Below are 20,731 nucleotides of genomic sequence, written 5' to 3' on the forward strand. Positions count from 1 at the left end.
AAGAGTGCCCTAACAAGCCAGCCTGTGCTACGATCGCCAGACTATACAAAAGGGTTCGTTGTTCAGTGCGATGCTAGTGAGCGAGGCATGGGCGTTGTACTGTGCCAACGGGAAAATGGAGAAGTAGAACACCCCGTCCTGTATGCTAGTCGTAATCTGACCAGTCGTGAGCAGGCGTATAGCGCCACCGAGAAAGAGTGTGCATGTCTCGTGTGGGCCGTTCAGAAATTGTCATGCTATCTAGCCGGCTCGAGGTTTATCATTGAGACGGATCACTGCCCTCTCCAATGGCTGCAGACCATCTCTCCCAAAAATGGCCGCCTCCTGCGCTGGAGCCTCGCTTTGCAACAATATTCCTTTGAGGTGCGTTACAAAAAGGGGAGTCTCAACGGTAACGCCGATGGCTTAAGTCGAAGCCCCTAACGTAGGAATCAGCCTCAAAATTGTTTGTTACTGATGTTTTTCTTCCTGAGGCAGGATTTTTTAACATATTGCTTTTGTTTAGTGTTTCAAAGTGATGATATGCTTTCTAGTGCAATTTTCCAATTTGTGGACGCGTTCTGAGTGATGCTAGACTACTGTAAGGAACTAGGCAGTGGTATAAAAGGGGAAAGAGCCTGGCAGGGCTTAGTGAGGGTTGTGCCGTGCTTGCTGACTGAGCGGTTGAGTTTCAGCGTAGTTCTAACGCTTGCCGGGAACGAGAACAAGAATGTGAACTCTCCCGAAGTCACTTTGCAGTGTCCTGTGCGAACCTGAACGAGAGAACGAGGCCTTCTCTGTGCGCTGCGCTCAAGAAACGTCGAGGGACGCCCGACTTAGGTTATGAGCATCATCGAGCGACATCCCTCCGGACAGCGGATGCAGTCCCCTGTCCATCGGGATCTCCTTCCCCCGGCGGGGCGGTCTGTTACGTTTCGCCTACGACGCGCGGTTTAGCCGGCGCGACTGCAACAAAGCGGCAGACATTTTGGCCCGTTCGGCGTCGCCGCTACGCTCCCCGCCAAGCGCGTCCAGGCATGTTCCGATGCCACGTGTCTTCATGTGCGTGTGTGAGTGTATGTGCCATTGTGCCCGACCGGAGGCGATACGACAGTAGGAGTCACCTTCTCCTCCCAGCCATTGTGCCCGACCGGAGGCGATACGACAGTAGGAGTCACCTTCTCCTCCCAGCCATTGTGCCCGACCGGCGGCGATACGACAGTAGGAGTTACCTTCTCCTCTTTGTGCCCGACCGGCGGCGCCACGACAGTATGCGTCACCTTATCCCATTGTACAATCACGTGCTCGTCTATTGAGGGGTTCCTTCTGGCCCTCAACTGCGAGAGTATAAAAGCAGCTGCCCCCGGACGCCAAAAGGAGGGCTCCGAGTTCTTCTGTTGAGTAAAGTGCACTCCCGTCTCTCTACTTCGGTCAACCTGACCGCCAACTCTTTGCGATGTTAAAATAAACAAGTTGTTTTGTTGTTACCAGTCGACTCACGCTTTGCCGGGACCTTCGGATGCTTCCAGTTGTACCCCAGGCCGCCAGGCCAACGCTACCCTTGGGGCTTGCGACCCAGGTGCAACAACGGGCGTCAGCGCCGAGTTCCCAACAGGTCGTACCATCGGTGCGACCCCAACAGCCCCAACACTCGCGTAATTGCGGCGTTCTTCCTAATAAAACAAAAGCACACAAACACTAGTCGGCGTGCCCAAGTGACACGAATACCGAGTGCTATGATCCCTGCATCGCTTTAAAGTTCAAGCTCCCTCTCTCTTTTTTTCTTTATTTTCCTGTCGTGGTCAGCCCTCGGAAAGACAGAAACTAGTATCCTATCTGACTAACATCGATAACGATACGTACAGAACAGGATTTTTAAAAAAAGACACCCTTACTTCGTTGCTTAAGATCCCCGGCTCAGACCCCCCATCTGCCTTCCAATTCTGGCTCGCTCTCCTATACTTGTGTATTCCTGCAAAAAGAGAGTCCGTCTCAGCAGTCTCCCATTTGTTCCTGACATTTCCTTCAGCCATGCAGGCAGGCAATGGTCACCATCGACGGTGAATTTTGGGCCAATATAACATTCCAGCTTTTGAATGGCCCAGGCTATCCACAAACACTCTTTTTCCGAGGTGCTAAATGCCTCCTCTCCTGGTGTCCGCTTTCGGCTGAGGTACAGCGCGGAGTGATCTTCATCGCCTTTGTTAAGTTTGGCAAGCAAGGCCTCTAGATCACAGGTGCTGGCGTCACACTGAAGATTGAATTCTCTGCAAAACTCTGGTGGGACAAGCACAGGCCACCAAGACAAAGCTTTCTTCAGATTCTGGAAAGCCTCTTCCCTATCAGCGCTACAATAGGACCCTTCTTATCCACGCCTCTGGAGCCTGGCACCGAACTGGCAAGCTTCGAATAATTTGGATGATACTGCTGGTAATACCCGACGATTCCCAGAAATCACTGCACATCCTTTCTTGTTATTGGCCTCGCAAAATTAGCTATTGTCGCGGCTTTCTCTTTCATAGGTTCACGTTTTCCGTGTCCTATTTCAGGTCCCAAGTACATGACACGTCAGTTCATGACACGTCATGACATGTCAGTTCGGCCAGACCGAACTGACATTTCTCGGATTTGATAGTCAAGCCCATCCCTCTGATTCTTTCAAGCACCGTTCGGTTATGTTGCAAATGAGACTCCCAATCATTAGAAAACACGGCCACATCATCCAGATAAGGCAGCGTGAATTCTTCTAATCCTCCAAGCAGCTTATCCACCAGCCTTGAAGAAACAGAATGACGCTTTCATGGTAACTGAATGGTAAACACCGAAAGGTGTTACAAACGCCGCGTAGCAACTGGCTCGTTCTATTAAGAGTACCTGCCAATATCTCCTCTCTAAGTTTAGCGCTGAAATGAATGTAGCCCTGCTTACGAGTTGTACCCTCTTCTCTCTATTCGGTAATGGGTAGATTTGATCCTTTGTAATAGAATTCAGCTTTCGATAATACACGCATGGCCGTGGACCTTCCCCGGGTACCTCAACTAGCCTTAGAGGGGAGCAATATTCACTATGTGCTTCCTTGATTACTCCAAGACGAAGCATACTTTTTACTTCGACCTTCATAATGTCTAGCGGCCGCGGAGAGAGGCGGTACTCTTTTGACCTAAAAGGCACCTCCGTTGTTAGCTCTATGTTATGTCTTATCAAATGAGTCTTTCCTAGCTTCTCCCCAAAGCAATCCCGATATTGCCGCATAAGGGTTCTGAAATCTTCCACTTTCTTAGTTCCTAGTTCTTCCTTGTTAAGAGCATGGGTTATTACTTCTCCCACACTAGGGCCCGTTCTCCCACGAATAAAGGTAACTCTAGAAGAATGCCCTTTAAAACATTCATAGCAATGCCGGCAATCGGAGTTCCTTCAAAGAAGGGTTTAATTAAGTTTACATAATAAACCCGTCCCTCACATCTACGTCCAGGCAATCTAACGGTGTAATTCACCTCTGCACTGCGATCAATAACCTCGGCAGGTCCATACCAGGGAACTTCCACTTTATTTTGGCGATTTAGCCGCAAGATTATCACTTTGCCTTATCACTTCCTCGCCTGTCTGTAGTAATATTGCTCAGAAGCGCCTTGCGCTGCCTCTAGGTTACACTTCACGATCTCACAAGTCTCATGTAACCTCTGCATTAGGTTCAACACACACTCGACCACACTTTTGGGCGCCCGATCGTCCTCCCATAGTTCGTTCGCGAACTAGCCTCAGGGTACTTCGAAGATTTCGGCCATAGACCAGCTTTGCCGGGGCAAGTGGTGTTCCCTCGTCTGGCGGCGGGGCACAATGGGCCGAGCAAAGAGCGTTCCCGGTAGACAACATTCCCAATCACACTTCCTTTCATGGCAAACCACTCTCAAAACTTTCTTGAGGACGGGATGCCATCTCTCTATGCTGTTGCTCTGAGGATGATAGACCGAGATATGCCAAATTCTAATTGTCGTAAGTGCGCTCGCGAAAACTGTTCCCTGGTCTAATTGCATTTCTGTCGTGAAACCGAGCCGCGAAAATATGAAACGCAGAGCATCCACTACCACGGCAGAAGTTGCCTCTTTTAAAGGAACCGCCTCAGGAAACTTTGTTGCAGGGCACAATAAAGTGGGAATGTATCTGTTTTCCGCGTTTGTTTTCGGTCCCACCAAATCCACAACCCACCAGCCCCACCACCCCACCAAACCCACAACAACCCTGCGGAAAGGCTCGGCAATAATGGGCAGATTACCCATTGGTGCTTTCCATTTGTCGTTAGACTTGGTTGCTCTCTGACAAGTCTCACATGTGCGAACGAAATACTACGCCTCTCTCAAACAATCTGCGCATAAAATTCTTGCAGCAGTCTTTTCTTCGTCTTATTTATACCTAGGTCTCCTGCCCACGAGTAGTTATGACAACGGCTCAGCAAGTCCCTACGATACGGTGCCGGTACCGCCAGTTGATCGTAATGTTAAACTCGTCTAACTTGGTACCTACGGTATAGGACACCGTTCCTCTCTTCGAAATAACTTTTTTTTTCGACGCCACACCTTCACTTCTGCCAATCTTCGGAACCACTACGGCCGAGTAATTTTGCCGTGCCACCCGTAGCTTTTCCCTGTCAGCACCTAGCATGCGCTCATAGCTAAGCGCGGACGGTGCCGACACTGACCCCTGGAAACTGTTTTCTTTTTCTTTCGAGTGCCCTTTTCTTTTATTCATTAGCGGCTTCTCAGCATGACCCTCCTCCCGATTTTCTTTCGACAAAATCGGAAAGATTTCCTCTCCGATTTTACTACATCTTCGGAGCTAGATGTTTCATCCTAATTTTTTTTTTTCACTTTGTTCCTCGTCGTTAAGCAGCCGCTGAGCTAGTTCGTGTGCTTTGGACCTCGTAAAAGCCATGAACTAGGCTTCAGCAAATGTGCACCCCTTTTATTCAGTAGCTAATCCGAGCTGTCCCAGAAAAGGCAAGAGTAGCCTTCAGGTAGTCTGTTTTCACTGTCTCGATATCTTCGAAAGGCTCATCAATCTGTACCTTCGCCATAGGTAGGCAAGCTGAATCTTCGCTGACGGCCTCCCTTATCCACATGCATTCGGACACGTAGTCTTCAGTTTTCACATATTTCAGATGGACGGCGTCCATGGTGGACGCGAAGTCCCTGAGTACTGTACGCTCTTTGCCATTTACCATAAGATCGGTCATGTGGGGCTTTAGAAGATCGCTGTTACTCGGATGATTGCTTATGCAAGCGAATACTGGCCTTTTATTTGGGCAGTTTCAGGCGAAGTGACCCGTTTCCTTACAGTGATGTCAGCTGAACTCTCGCTTCGAGCTCTTCCGAATTCTTTGTGGATTTCTTTCTGCCCTTTTGACGTGCTTTCGGTATGCCTTCGGTGGTCGCCGAACTGCGTGCGTGCGTGCGTGCGTGTGTGTGTGTGCGTGTGTGTGCGTGTGTGCGTGCGTGCGTGCGTGCGTGCGTGCGTGCGTGCGTGCGTGCGTGCGTGTGTGTGTGTGTGTGTGTGTGTGTGTGTGTGTGTGTGTGTGTGTGTGTGTGTGTGCGTGTGTGTGTGCGTGTGCGTGTGCGTGTGTGTGTGTGTGTGTGTGTGTGTGTGTGTGTGTGTGTGTGTGTGTGTGTGTGTGCGCGCGCGCGGGTAAGCTTGTGGCCGTACGGAAGGCCTTTGATTGTACTGTGCGCTACTGTTTTGTGGTCCTGAAGCCGCGGTAAGCAGATTAAAACTGACAGCTTACTGACGTCATCCGGCCCTGCTCCTTTCACACACTCTGAAAAATTGTCGTTGAACATACAAGAAAACTCAACAAAGCTTTCTTTATGCTTCTGTCTTTCCTGTCGAAAACTCCTTCCAAATTCTTCTGCGGAAAGCTTGTATTTTGCGAACAAATTGGACTTCACTGAACTGTGCACGTCTGCCTCGGCTGCACTCAGTAGGGCAACGACTTGCGAAGATTCTCCCGGCAGCAACGCGAGCAACCGCTCCGGCCACATGTCTCGGTGAAATGACTGCTTCTTACAAATCCTTTCAAAATTAATCAGGTACAGACTGATGTCACAATCTGTTTTGTACGGCTGAAGCCAACTCGTCATTTCCACGCTTTCCTTTTGTGGCGGCGGCACATCCGCACTGCGAGCTGATCTCGCTTCCTCTAGTTTTATTCGCTCGAGATCAATTTGTACCTGCCTGTACCTCTCGCACTCCTTCTTTTCCGCTCTTTCTTTCCTCTCTCGCTCCTTCTCTTTAGCTTTTGTTTCCTCTCGCGACGTATCTACTCCCATGAGCTCGTCCTCATCGAAACCCACTTCGTCACTTGCCGTACGAATTTCGGGCTTCCTGAACTTATGGTTAATATTCATACCAACCTCTGCTGCCAAAAGCAGCAGCTCCACTTCTTTTAACACTCTGATATCCAGGTTTTTTTTCCTAGAGCCGACTACAACTTCTCCTGTATTGACCTCACAACCGTTGGCGATTGTTCATATCTAATTTCCCAATAGAAACTTGTCCTTATTGTCCCGCAAAATGTAGTTGCTCTAGCACCAACCCAAGCTCGAGCTTGCCAAAGCCGTGTCTCCCGGAGCCACGTTCCCAGGTCCACCGATCCCAGATTGTGAGGACTGCCTTCTACTGGTCTTCCTTGAAGTTTGCTTGAATTGTCCGGGACTCTACGTCGTTACTGCGACGGTTGTGCCTCCCTGAGCCACGAGGAGGAGCTCTGCTGATGCCGGATCCAAAGAAGTCATTCTTCCATGCGCAATTTACCTCGAACTTGCGAAGGTTCCCAGGTCCGCCGATACCAGATCATAACGACAGCCGTCTTGATTTCACGGCTGCCAACCAGTATGTTGCGACTCGAGGTAGCGTTTGGGCCCCTAGCTCTAGATACGAAAGCTCACTCCATGTAGGGGCGTGTCAAACGTCTGAATTCACATCAGGCCGCGTCAGCCCCCTCACTGCGCCGAAGGTCTGCGCTCTTAATACTTCCGCATTTACTAGTAAACTAGACTAGGGAATCTGCTGACTGTGCCGCGGCCAGTCACAATCATCTAATGGGTTGCAAAATCCCGTCCATCATATCGCACCGTTCCGCCGAACCCCGCCTGCTCTGTTGCTCCTTCGCCTCCGCGTATGGCGCTAGCCCGCAGCAATCTGGAGATTAGAGTTTGAAGCCCTTCTCACGGTAGCAATCGACGTTGGCCCTTTTCATCAATTAGTTCAGGTAGTCAGGTTCAGGTAGGGTGGTCTTTTGTTGACCCGTCAACAGTCGGCGTCAACGCTGCGTCTACTTCTGCATAGGCGCCGATGAATGGAGGGGGATGGGGGCTGCCACGTGGTAAACGTGTCATGAATGCTCATAGCCGTATTAAGACGTAACACGTGGCTTAAGTTACTCTAAAAAGCCTAGTCAACAAACATTTACCCTTTTATTAGTGCATTAGGAGCCGCTTTTTTTGCATTGTGAATTTGAAGCCAGCAACATTTTAATGCACCCACAATTTTTAAGGTCTTGAATATCGCACCAAATTCAAGATAGTTATAATAGAATTTCGAAATTGTGTTGTGCTTTATTACGGCTTGTTTCACAACAACATTATCTTTTGCAGCTCATTGTGGGAGCACACGTACGTTACTCCTTTATGAACCATTCAGCATCTCCAGAATCAAGCAATAGCAATAATAACCTTCAGCAGCTTCATCTCCAATGCGTCCTCCTTACTCTACTCACGTGATATTTTATCGGTTGAAAAACTAAACAGATACTTTCTGGGCATTCTTATTTATAAATATATCAATGGAACGCTTCCAGTTCCTTTACTACACACTAATAAGTTTCCTCCTGTATCATCAACTCGCTTTGCAAGATTAGGTAACTTTCTTTTACCTAAACCCAGGACTAACAATAGCAGGTCTAGAGCTAACGTCTGATCAGTATCATTTTGAAATTCCTTGCCAGTAGGTACAACGAAGAAATGCTTTGAAATGTTTGAAAAGTCCTTGCGTTGATACTTGTTGAACTCATAAACGCTTCCTAATGTTCATAATAAGTGCTCTTATATTTATGTATATACGTATTATTTTTTGCTTAACTGAACATTTTTATAACTCAATCTTATGTGTTTACCACTGTTCGTCGAAATGTTGCTCTCTGATGCGTGGTTTCATAGGATGCCTCACTCTCAGTCTTGCAAGTTCGAGACCCCATTGTGTATTTATATGTCCTATACAAGATATCACATGTAGTTCGATCATAAAATCTTCAATCTTGTGTTAAATAAAAAAAAACGGTAATGCAGGCGATATTGAAACCGAGGAGCGTGAGACCACAGAAAAGGCGGCCCCGCCATCACATCAGACCGAAACGCACCGTGACGACAAGCGCAAGAAAGTTTGGAATTGAACGTCGCAGCTAGTGTCCACCTGGTAGACATGTTCATTTCCTCCGCTGCCAAGAGAGAGAGAGAGAGAGAGATGCAAATGAGAGAAAGGCAGGGAGTTAAACCAGAGTTAAAGCCTCCGGTTTGATACCCAGCACTAGGGGAAGGGAAAGGGCAAGTAAAGACGGAAAGAAGAGCCGGAACAAAAAGAGAGGCGTGAAAAAAAAAAGAGGAAGGGATCATTATAGTCTTTCTAAAGGACCACTGCCACGTAAAAAGTTCAACAAAGTCTTGACCGACTTTCGGTGCGACGACAGTTCATGTCGGCATTCCGAGAATGTCTGTTATGAAAGTGGCCAGTCGTCAAGGCGTGCCAACTCGGCCGCTAGCGGCAGCCGGTGCGCGCTGTTTCGAGGACGGTGGCAAAGTATGTGTTCTGTAGTATCCTCGCCGCAGCAATGACTGCAAGTCGCGCTCTCGTCCATACCGACTCGGAAGGTAACAGATCCTTTGAAAGCGACACCAAGCCATAGTCTGCAAAATATTGTTGCGTAGAGTCGAGAGAGTCCAGTTGGGGCGCGAAGTCGCAGGGATGGGTCGAGTCGGTGCGTACGTGTGTGCTTCAAGCTTGGTGTGTTCCATAAAGATCTTATGGCTGGGGTGCACGTCGGAAGGAGAGAGGTGTCCCCAGTTAATCCGCACTTCAACAGCAGACGAAACGTACATATCCACCAGGCGGACACTTACAGAATAGACCTCCCCCTCGCCCCCCCCCCCTCCCCCGCACACACACACCAACCACCTGAATTATTCGTTAGTGAAGACAGAAATCTTGGTTTGTGTTGTTCAGGAGTGGCGGCATGAGGGGGCGGAGCGTGGAATAACAATATGTCAGGTTAAAGTACCAATATCAAAACATCAAATAGTCGTAATTCCTTCATTGGTAATTATGAATACTGCATGGTGACTTTGGGGAAGTAAAGCTCCTTATGGATAAATAATCCTATTACATTATCTTTTTGTTATCCGCTCAACTTCCTATCCGGGTGATATATTACTGCATGATATGGAATCATGCATAAGCAGGTTCCGGCACTCTAATTAGACTGTAGAATTAGTGAGCATACTAGTTTTATTCATTTTATATGCCTAGCTTACCCAACCTTATCTTCGCGTGAGATTGACAAAGTGTTATGGTACCTTTTTTTGTGCTTGAAAATAATTGTGCCCGCTCTTGGGACATCATGTTTATTTTTGTTATTCGTTCGCTTCGTCATGGTGACAAGGGCTTGAGTGGTCATTGTCTTCAGTTGCAGAAAATTTTTAATAAAGAAAGTTGTGTTTTCTGTTTGCATCACTAAGCGAGAGAAAACGCTGCCAGCGGTCTTCCCGATGTGTTGGCGGCTTGGTGTTTCAAATGGCCTTTTTCTGTAAGCCTTATTTTTACACTTGTGAAATTTGCCATGCTTGTACAAATCAATAATTACGTCACAGGTGCGGCTCTGAGGTCGTCTGAAGGCCCTGCGGGGGGGGGGGGGGGGAGGTGTTGTCCACCTTGGACGCCACACCTTCCTCTACCGCTGACGTTACGAGCGCAGTCGTGCAGTGAAAACTACGATATGTGCGCCAAAGAAATTTATGCAGCACTTGGCAGCTGTAAGTCCTAACAGAAATGTTTATGGTGTTGTCGTTGCGATGCCATTTGACAGTGACACCTTCGATATTTTTGACGCTGTTGTCCGCCAGCAGCCTGATTGTAGAGGTATTCTCGATCCTGAATAGATGCAATGAATGAGTTCCACCATGATCATTGGCGCAGTATGTGCCATCGACGCTGTTTTCAGGAACGTGACGGTAAAGAATTGCGCACCAAATTATACCGCCATATTCCCAAGAGCACTATCCATGCCATGCATACAACGCGATCCTCGTTCGCCAGAGCCCTGGCACTTGTCACCGCCAAATATCTGCACAGACGCTATCGTTTCAGTAGCTGTGTGGAGCACAAAAAGCCTTCAAAAATTGCTGAGCTCTACCGTTGCGCGGTGGCGCAGCGTCCAACTTTCAAGTTCACATGGCTGTAGTAACAATACTTCGGATCCAAATTGCGGTCGTGGGCAAAGATTCAACCGCGTATTTGATACTCCTCCACCCCCACCCCCCGCCGGCACTTTGTCTACGGTATTATGTAACACCTGTTGTATAGGAACGTTCACTAAATGTGTGTCTAGTACGTGCGTCACTGAGCACGTGACGGCGCAGCCAGTGGAGGGGAGTTGGCGCCACGTCACCAGTGTATAAAATTAGGGTGCACAATAAAAAAAATAACATTAATGTCTATTTGAACGGCCCTAAGCGCTCCTTCGAAGTATGGACTTCCCGCGGGCAAGCAAGCCCGTACAGACGCTTGGCGCGTTTCGATTTCGCTTTTTCCGAGGCGCACTTACAACGCAGGCGAGAGCTGGCACGGAAAGGAACGCACGGAAAAATATAATTTCACCGACGACACTCTAATGCTTTCGTGTTTCCACACGTAAGCAGTCTTTAGTGTCTCTGCAGAATTTTTTGTTCGTTCTTGCTGTATGGCGATGGCGAAGCTGACAATGACGAGGCGACCTGACGACAGAACAATAACTTTGATGACGACAACGGTCGTCGTCAGCGTAATGTGGGACGAACCGGATGCAAAGTGAATCTTAAAGGGTGCGGAATTCGGGGAGCGTGGCTTCACAACGTCGACAACTATAATGCCTCGTTATGTCAAATAACAAAAGAAAAATGCCCCTTTCACTAGGTCTGCCACCTTGGTCGAGCAAAAAAATTAAGAAAAGGCCTTCACTAGAATAAGGGAAGGGCGAGGGGGAAGGGGGCCATGTTTTTTGCGATAAGTAGTGTACCGAAAAATGGCAACAAGATATAGTGCATATGCGTCGAGTTCAAAGGCTTTGGATGATTGGAATTCATTGACAGGCTCTACGTAAAATTTAGTGCGCATTTAAAATTTTCAAAAGACCAAAGTATAAAGCCAACAGCCCATCGCACGTCGTTTCCTAAGCCCAGTATATTCCGCGGTCAGGAGATGAGACAATGTGAGTCCATTTCGCTCGTGTGGGCCAAAATGGTCGCGCCAGCTGATGCCATAAGCGCCAACAGCGGGCGGAAACTGAGCGGATGCATCAGAGAGAAGCACAAGCTGCTCTTGCGTTCATATAGGAGAATGCCCACGAGAAAGAAAGAAAAAAGAAAGTGAAAAGAAGGACGCCTCTCTCTCGTACCAATAGCTGTGACGACAGTTTCGACGACAGGCAACAGGTGAAGGAATGAATCTGCTTGTATCCGTTTACGTGTTTGCTAAGTCAATGTCCGACAGAGCGCTTGCGATGCACGCTGTATGTGCCGTTTTAGGGAGAACCGAAACATCGGCGACTGGCACGCCAGTGTGCGGGTCGAAGAGGCAGCCAGGGTAAACAGGGAGAGGTTGAGGGAAAAGAACTGGTGCTACCAATAGAAAACCCCCTATGTGATAACCCTACCTTTACCTCGGTCCATACTGCCTCTGGCCATGAGTTAATGCTAATTCACACCCCGAGGTCACCATAAGCTCATCGGCAGCACATTTTATACATTTATAATACTTGCACGCGTGCAACTGTTGATAGCAACCGACATAGCAACGCTGGGTCAACAGCGTTAGGTGTTTCCGCATGGCACGATTTTTTCGCGCAAATCGAAGGTACCGACACCGTGAGAAAGAAGACCGCGCGCATATGAGAGACGGCACGGACCTTGCGAGTATAGGGGGCATGTCGAAGGAGCTGAAGTCCTGCGCTTTGGCACAGTCTTTCGAGCAGCAGAATCCAAGCTGTTGGTCCCAGATCGAACAGCTGGCCGCAAACATTGCGCACAAACACAATTCGTCATTTGTCGACTTGAACCCAGGGAAAATACGCTCATCCGGCTAGTTACTCGGCGCTTGCACAGGAACCCGACGACAGTGCAGCAGGGCCGCTTAGCACCTTGGACAGCCCGAATCTCCACCACAGCCTGCTTCTCGCGTATTGAGCCACGGCTGCAGCATGACACGAGTTATCCGAACGTTGGCCCAAGCCATGTTCGCTGCTTCTCCTTCTACAGGGTGCTGAAAATTAAGCTTTATGGTTTTCCTAAAATTAGGCACCGGGAGACACGCGAAGACCACCTGAGCAAGTAAGTTATGGGGCCGGGGGGACACAATGTGAGATAATAATTATCGCTCTCAGCAGCCCAATTAACTAAAATGGAATAATTAACTTTTTATTGACTGCAGTAAGTGGGTGTGTTTGTATTGAAAAGTTAGAGGCAGTCGTGTTTCTACACTGTATCAGTTGGAAGAATCCTTCTAGCGTGTCTGCGCTCTGAGATATCAGTCTCCAAATTTTAGTTGTTGTTCGTATGATTACGTATGCAAGAGAGTTAGAATAGGCACAAAAGTCCCCTCTAATGTGACGGCGGCCCGCCATGGTTGCTCAGTGGCTATGGTGTTAGGCTGCTGAGCACGAGTTCGCGGGGTCGAATCCCGGCGGCGTCGGCCGCATTTCGATGGGGGCGAAATGCGAAAACACCCGTGTACTTAGATTTAGGAGCACGTTAGAGAACCCTAGGGGGTCAAAAAATTAGTCTGACAACGGGGCGGAGGCATTGGCAAAGATGATAACTGTCCCCCTTCCGTCCTCGGCTGGCGAAATAAAAAAATCGGAGAATCCGGCACCTCTGTCGTAACACGCGACCGCGCAGACTGTAACGATGGCGGCAGCTGCCATGCCGAGATGATGGCGCGAGCGGAGAAGCCGGAGGTCAGTACGCGTGCGTAATGGTGACTAAACGAGCAGGCCTAGGCTACACAAATAAAGTGACTGCTGAGATCGAAGTATTTTAAGTTTTCTTGAAACCAATAGCAACAACTGCACGGCACACCACACTGTCATATCTTGATTTCGCCAGGCGAGAGGAGAAGGGGAACAGTTATCATATTTGCCAATGCTTCCGCCCCGTTGTCGTACTAAACGCCAACACGCAACAGCCGCGTCACCTCAGGAAGGAGCTTTGCGCCGATCCTCACTCTCTTGCATACGTAATCATGCGAACAACAATTAAAAATTTGAGTGGGGTATCTCGGCGCACAGCCATGCTAGAATTCTTCCAAGTGGAACTGTGTAAAAACACGACTGCCTCTAACTTTCGAATGCAAATGTACACACTTACTGCAGTTAAAAGAAAGGTTAATTATTCAATTTTAGCTAATTCGTCTGCTGACAGCGATGATTATCATCTCACTTTGCTTCCCCCTGGCCACATAACTTATTTGCACAGGTGGTCTTCGTATGCCTCCCAATGCGTAGTTTAAGAAAACCATAAAACTTAATTTTGAACAGCCGGTATAGTGCCCCCCTTTAAAACACTCCGACACAGAGTTTGTCACTATAAACCCTAGAGGAAAATCTGGCGCCATTGTCTATAGTAGTTTCCTAGCGGGTGCTGTGCCGTCATGGGAATGACGGTATACGTGTCTGCGAGACTTGTGTTGGCTGATTTTGTAAGAGGCTTCGTCTAAAACGTGAATATGGCTACGCGAACAACGTGTTCTTAAATGGAAAGTTTCAGAAAAGGTTTTCAATGACCCATATTACGTCTTTCATTGATGTTTGCTCACCTACAATACATAACGAAGAGAAGAAAAGTAAGAACAGATGACAAACTGCTCCAAAGCGAGCGGAATTCTAGTCGTCTCTCCTTCAACTTTAGCGGCCCGCTGATACTTAACACGTCTCATAAAATTGTACATGCAATAGCAAGTTCACATAATTAAACAGGACGTGTTTTTGTGTAACAGTAAAGCTGAAACAGCTTTTTAGGTGCTGTTTTATTAGAAAACTAATTATTGTAACAGTCGGAACGGTGCTTGCCAGGCGCGTCTTCAAGGTGTCCTGGCTCTCCGAGAACGATGCCAATCCCAAGTCACAATATACCGGCATTCTCATGCATAGCACAGCGCAGCAGCGCCAGATTTCCATCTAGGGAATGTAGCCAGAAACTCTAGGCTTCCCGATACCGACATACCCGCGTGTTGCACAGGCCGTCATTCAATGTGATTTCCCTGACACAGCATTGCACAGCCCCAATTCCCTTCCCTAGCATTTCACGGAAACAAAATGCTTTTGTCGAAAATTTCATTCAAGAACAGCTGCAGAACAGCTATATTTAATTATAAGAACAAAGCAAAGAATAGTTTGCGCAAGCTACAGGTAACACTAATGTGTGTCACTGGGAGGTCTGGCTAATGACTGTCTCAGCGTGACATAGAGTGTTTCTTATTACTGATAGTTGATTACATAGCGCGAGCACTGAATTTATGTGGTCGAACACGGGCGATACCGGGCGATAAGCGTCGAACACGGACGATAAGCGCCGAAAACACGACAGAAATACATCCCGACTCTGCCATAGTATAGGAGCACCTCGCGACCATGCTGAATTAAGATAACGCATTGCAGTATACAGCCACCTTACCGCGCCATAAGTTGCAGTCTTCAAAATGTAGAGAACTAAATAGTGTTAAGAGGAACTGGTTCGCCGTTACTCATGACGAACACGCCGCGTCTTCACTTGCAGATATGTGAGCAAGTGCAATGTATGCCACACTGCTTGTCAATGTCATGCCAATGCATGCCAGTGCAAGACATGTTTATGTGTCGCTGCTATTAGCTTCACTGTCAAACGCTCTTCGCTTCCCACGCGGCGAACCGAAGTGCGCATCTGTCAGCGTGCCTTGCCCGTCGCAATCGTTTACTTGCGGCCTCCGAGATCGCAAAGGCGCACCTTTGCTAAGTAAAAGTCCGCCGCCACAATCTTGGAAGCCACAGATCATCGGCTACACTAGTCTGCTGCTGAGCACGAGGCCGAAGGCTTGCTTCTGTGTCGGCGGTAGTGCGTATTTCGATTGAGGCGATCGAATTGCGAGAACTCTAGAGTGCGTATAATAACGCGCACCTTAGGGAAGTCCAGTTGGTCGAAATTAATTATGAGCGTTCGACAACGAAGCCTCTCGTAGAACGGGTGTTATTTTTGGACGTAAAGTCTCCATAACCCACCAAATTGTCCGCTTGCGAATGATGAGGCGTGCGTAGCCAAGTACCCGCAACGTTCCTACATTTAGAGTCCCGGAAATGAAACAGTTTTGAGTAGCAGGAAAAGACCCTGCTGAAATGCACCCTGCTGAGAGGGAAGTTTACCTTGAGATTGCTCAGCAATTATGAGAATGATGCGAAACGATAAGTCAAAGATTTGTCTTATAAGACAAGAACAAGACAAGGACAAAGTTAATACAAGGATTTGTCTTATATTTGTGACTGTGGCTTCAAACGTAATTGGGGATTTATTTATTGCGTTTTATCTGCCTTGATTGATCTAAATTTCGAAGCAATCCTATATTTCTAAACGCAGACAGCAATAAGAACAAGGCAATGCCGTGTACCATGCCCATCATTATCGTGGTGCCTGAACCACCATGCTTGCAGCTGTAGGAGACACCAGTGCCAGAGTATACCTCTAGTAATTTTTGCAACAAACTCAACGCCAACGGCGACTGTGGCTGGGCACCGGTCGTAGTAGCTTAGAGCACTATGGCATTGGGCGCGAATGAAGTTGAAGTTATTCTTTGAAAGAATGCTTGTACTTTTGTCTCTGCTTCCTCACTTTGTTTCCCTGCATTTCTGGGAGCAGCCTCTCCCTCCTTGACGCAATGAATGAAGAGAACTCCGAGGATCTTCCTGGTGCGCAGCCGTCAGGTCAGATAATGTCCAGGAAACGTGGAAGCGCATCAAGCGATACAGACAGCAGAGCCACTGAGTTATGCCCGGACAGCTACGACTCGTCGGACGATGACTTCAAAGGCGCCATCAGTAGATCAGCAAAAAGAAGGCTTTACCTGATGTATCTCCGTCGGCAAGTGCTTCTACCATGAAGAGTGCACCCCAGTGCTAGCCGCACACTGGGCTCTTTATGCTCGTGAACCCGGCGATCAATTTGAGGCTCCTAAACAGGCAGGTCCTCTCTTTGTTGCTCGAGAAAATGGTGCCAAATGAGATTAAACACGTGAGAATTAACTCGCGGAAAAATGTCCTGGCAGTTGATGTGTTACATCACAGCGCCTTACAAGGCATACGTGATATAACTGAGATCGACAATTTAAAGGTGCTATGAATAAACCCTACAGGCGACTGCGGGCGTCATGGTACTGCGAGCGTCATTTATGAGGTCAACGTTAATATCCCGAATGACGACTTGCCGATACTGAACAAACCAACGACAGAAGGTACCTTTATTACTAGGGTTTTCGTGCTAGGAAACACATGTTGTGTGAAGGTTTTGTTTGAAGGAGACAGCCTTCTGTCCCACGTCAAAGTAGGACACGTTCGCCGTCAGTACGACCATTCGTGCCAGAGCCCCTCCAGTGTTTCAAGTGTTGCAAGATTGGTCCCGTAAAGGGTATCTGCGTGAACAACGTCGTGTGCCCACGCTGGCCCGAGTCCCTTTCAGGAGACGCCTGCAGCACAGATGTTCTAAAGTGCCCTAACTGCAGTGGTGCTCATAAAGGCTCATCAAAGGATAGCCCGGGGTCGCGGAAGGAATTCGCAATTCTCAAACGAATGACGCAGGACAATTCAACGCATCGAGAGGCTAATGCTTTGGTGAGAGGCTTCGATGACGTCGGCATGGACACCGAAAACGTTCACGAAATACCGCAGCTGCACACAGTGACACGCCATCTTCCGTCAGAAGTATTTCCGCATCAGCGCATAGCACCACCAATACAGATACAAGGAAAGCAAACAAAGCGGAAAGGCTCGCCCGTCCTCAAAAATGGCCTGAACTACCGAGGGCACAACGCCCTGCTAGGTTACCTCAAAACGCACGGACCACGATGGCTTCGGCCACTATTGAAGCGACGCCGGCTAATGATCTCAAGGTCATCGACATGACCATTTTCATTGACATGACCATTTATTGACATGAATGCCATTTTCGCTATAAGTAACGACATGAACTTTAGTTTGGCCTAGTTGGTGTTTACTGCATATCAGATTGACCACAAATAAAGACGGGGACAGTGGAAGAGAGCACTAAAACCACCCGTGTTGTTTTTCTGTTCTCTTCCGTTGTCCCCGTCTTTATTTGCGGTGAATATGATATGCAGCAATGGCATGAAACCTTCGTCTGCGCAAAACGTGCCACAGGTGCTGGACACATGGAGTTCAGTACTTGCAGCTCTTCGTTCAAATCATGGCTCTCCAGAAGCCGTCGTTTCACGGCGAGGTCTGGGACGCGTCGATATTTCAGTGGAACGCCAGAGGACTTAAGTCATGCATGTCGGACTTTCGACAGTTTGTGTTCATGAATCAGTTCCCCATCATCGTCATCTGCGAGCACCTATTGGCTAACATCAGACTGCCCGGGTGTGAGTGTTTCATGTCCGCCACCCACGGAGAATGCAGCAAGGTCATCGCTTTCATACAACGTGATCTTACCTATGTCCATCACCCTGTGCCACCTGACCAAGAAAACCGGTAATATGTCTGACAGTGAAGAAAGGCAAGCTCATGTTCGGAGTAGTTGGAGCCTACATATTCGCCCTAAAGTCGGCTGGACTGCTAGCGGTTACGGCGAATCACGACAGCGTCTCCGCAGCCTTTGATGATGACTGGAGACTTTAATGCGCAACTCTATCTCTGTGGAAGTTCTAAGATAAACTCGAGGGGCAGAAGATTAGTGCCATTTGCCTCCAAACAATAACTGTCTTTGTAAAACAATAGAAGCCCCACCTTCCTGTGTGGCGCTGTCCACTGTAGCTGCCTGGACCTCACTTTTTTCCCCACTCCTCCATTAGAAAGGTCAGGTGGTTTTCGGATATGGAAACGCGGGGAAGTAACCACCTATCCACTTATATTAGGATTGAAGGGGTGACGGGCTTCAAGTTAGCCGGCGTCACTCAGCGTATCGACTGGCCAATGTTCAAATCAATTGTCAAAGACGGCTTTCGTGCTGGCTTGTCCTCTAGCCTAGGGCACAACACACAGGGTGCCCTAGAGGCTGCCACGCATTCGATTCCGAGAACGTCTACGCGCATCGAATACGACATTGAGCTGGAGAAGTATCGTGCAATTTGTCGCCATGCAGAGCGAAGATACAGGCGCACAGTCTGTACATAACATGATTCAACATCTTGAAGGGGCAGCGCGAAAAAACGACGACAGAAGGCAGGAACACACAGGACAGCGTGTTCCTGCCTTCTGTCGTCGTTTTTTCGCGCTGCCCCTTCAAGATGTCGAACCAGTACCAACTCGCCCAAATGTCGATCCTTCTACTGTACATAACATGAGGTTGGCCAGAAGATTTCAAAAGAAAATTCAACGTCGCATGGACAAACATGCATTGGAAAGATGGATTTCATTTTGCGAGTCTTTGGATCCACGAAAACTTTTGTCTCGTGTATGGAGAACTGTTCGTGTTCTCCGCGGAACACCTGACCAGGACCACCCTTTCAAGTGTTTGTCTCTTCAACAACAATGCAGAGAGATTGACGTCTCTGACGATTTGTGCAGGAAGATTGCTCGCAAAAATAGATCCGCTAGAACACCGACGCTCGACCACTCGATGATTTCACGCGACTCCCGCATGGACAGTCCTTTCACCATGGATGAACTCGAAGCTTCACTTGCCTTTTGCAAGCGTTCACCGTCACCAGGACCCGATGGTTTAACCTACCGTGCCCTATGTAATCCTGACGAAGAGGCTCGGAAAGTGCTCCTGCTCTTGTTCAACAGCTCCTGGCAGACAGGTGCGGTTCCCAAGTAATGGAAGACCAGTCGCCTAATTCCACTGCACAAGCCTGGCAAGTAGCTGTAGACATTTCATCATACCGACCTATTGGACTTGCCAGTAGCATCGGAAAATTAATGGAGAGGATGGTTCTAGCATAGCTAAAATGGTACCTCGAGTGTTACCAGGTACATGGTTACCAGATGCAGTGGCCGGTTTCAGGCGCGGTCGTTCTACCACAGACAACGTTATCGACTTGGTGACGGACGTAGAGCCCCAGAGGTCCTGCAAAAAATTATCTGCTGCCCTGTTCGTGGATGTTAAGGGAGCATACGATAACTTAACGCATGAAGCGATTTTCAACGCGTTAAACGTAGTTGGACTTTGCGGCAAGATCTATTTCTGGATTAGTAGCTATCTACACAAGAGATCATTTTTCATACTTACCAGGATGGTCCAACCTTCCAGCATTACAGTAACCGTGGGGTGCCTCAGGGTGGCGTACTGAGCCCAATGTTCTTCAATCTAACACTCACTGGACTCGCCGACATCCTTCCATGCACCGTTAGGCTCTCCATCTATGCCGACAACATTTGTATTTGGACGTCGGGTGTGACGTGACTGAAGCTTCGCGTGCGGATTCAATAGGCAGCGACTTCAACGTCATCTTACCTTCCAGAACAAGGACTTCAAATATCATGTGAGAAGTGTGCAGTAGTGGCATTTACCAGCAAACCAATGTCTCCATACGTGATAACAATAGACGGACAGCGGGTCTCGTACAGCAAAAGTCACAGATATTTGGGGGTGGTCATTGACAGAAATCTCTCCTGGGCCCCTCATGAAATTTGCCATATGTTTAAGTTCCTAGCAGGAAAGACCTGGGGAGTGTCAATAGAATCTATGATGCAACTGTACAGGGTCCTCTTTATGGGATTTCTACGGTACAGTCTACCGGTCATCTCGAACGCCTGCAGAACTAACCTGAACACAATCCAAGGCATGAAAGTCCAAGTCCTCAAGATATGATTTTGCCCACCACGGAGTGCGTCAACGACTGAAGTTATTGCACTCGCTCAAGATTACACTATTAGAACGCACACTACCATTGAAACAACGCGTGTGCACAAAAGACACTTCGCCCGGACCCCTACCCAACACCTCTCCAGTCTCTCAGCAGGAAGGCCCCACACGACAATTCGTGCATCTTTCTTCGTGCACCGTGCCTCTCTCAGGTCAGGTTATGCACCTGCGGCAAGACCTTCAATTTATCCATAGTGTGTGGGCCGTACTCAAGTAAACCTAACTATCCCAGGACTAGTGTAAAAGTCGGAATTACAGTCATCTGTACTCAAGCAACTTAGTTTACTCCTCCTGTACGCGAAATACAGCGACTGCACACACGTCCATACTGATGATTCAAATACATCAAGCAGATCCGATGGCGCTGTAGTTATACCAATAATGTGAATAACACAGCG

This window comes from Dermacentor variabilis, chromosome 2 (assembly GCF_050947875.1).
Source record: "Dermacentor variabilis isolate Ectoservices chromosome 2, ASM5094787v1, whole genome shotgun sequence".
Taxonomy (NCBI): domain Eukaryota; kingdom Metazoa; phylum Arthropoda; class Arachnida; order Ixodida; family Ixodidae; genus Dermacentor; species Dermacentor variabilis.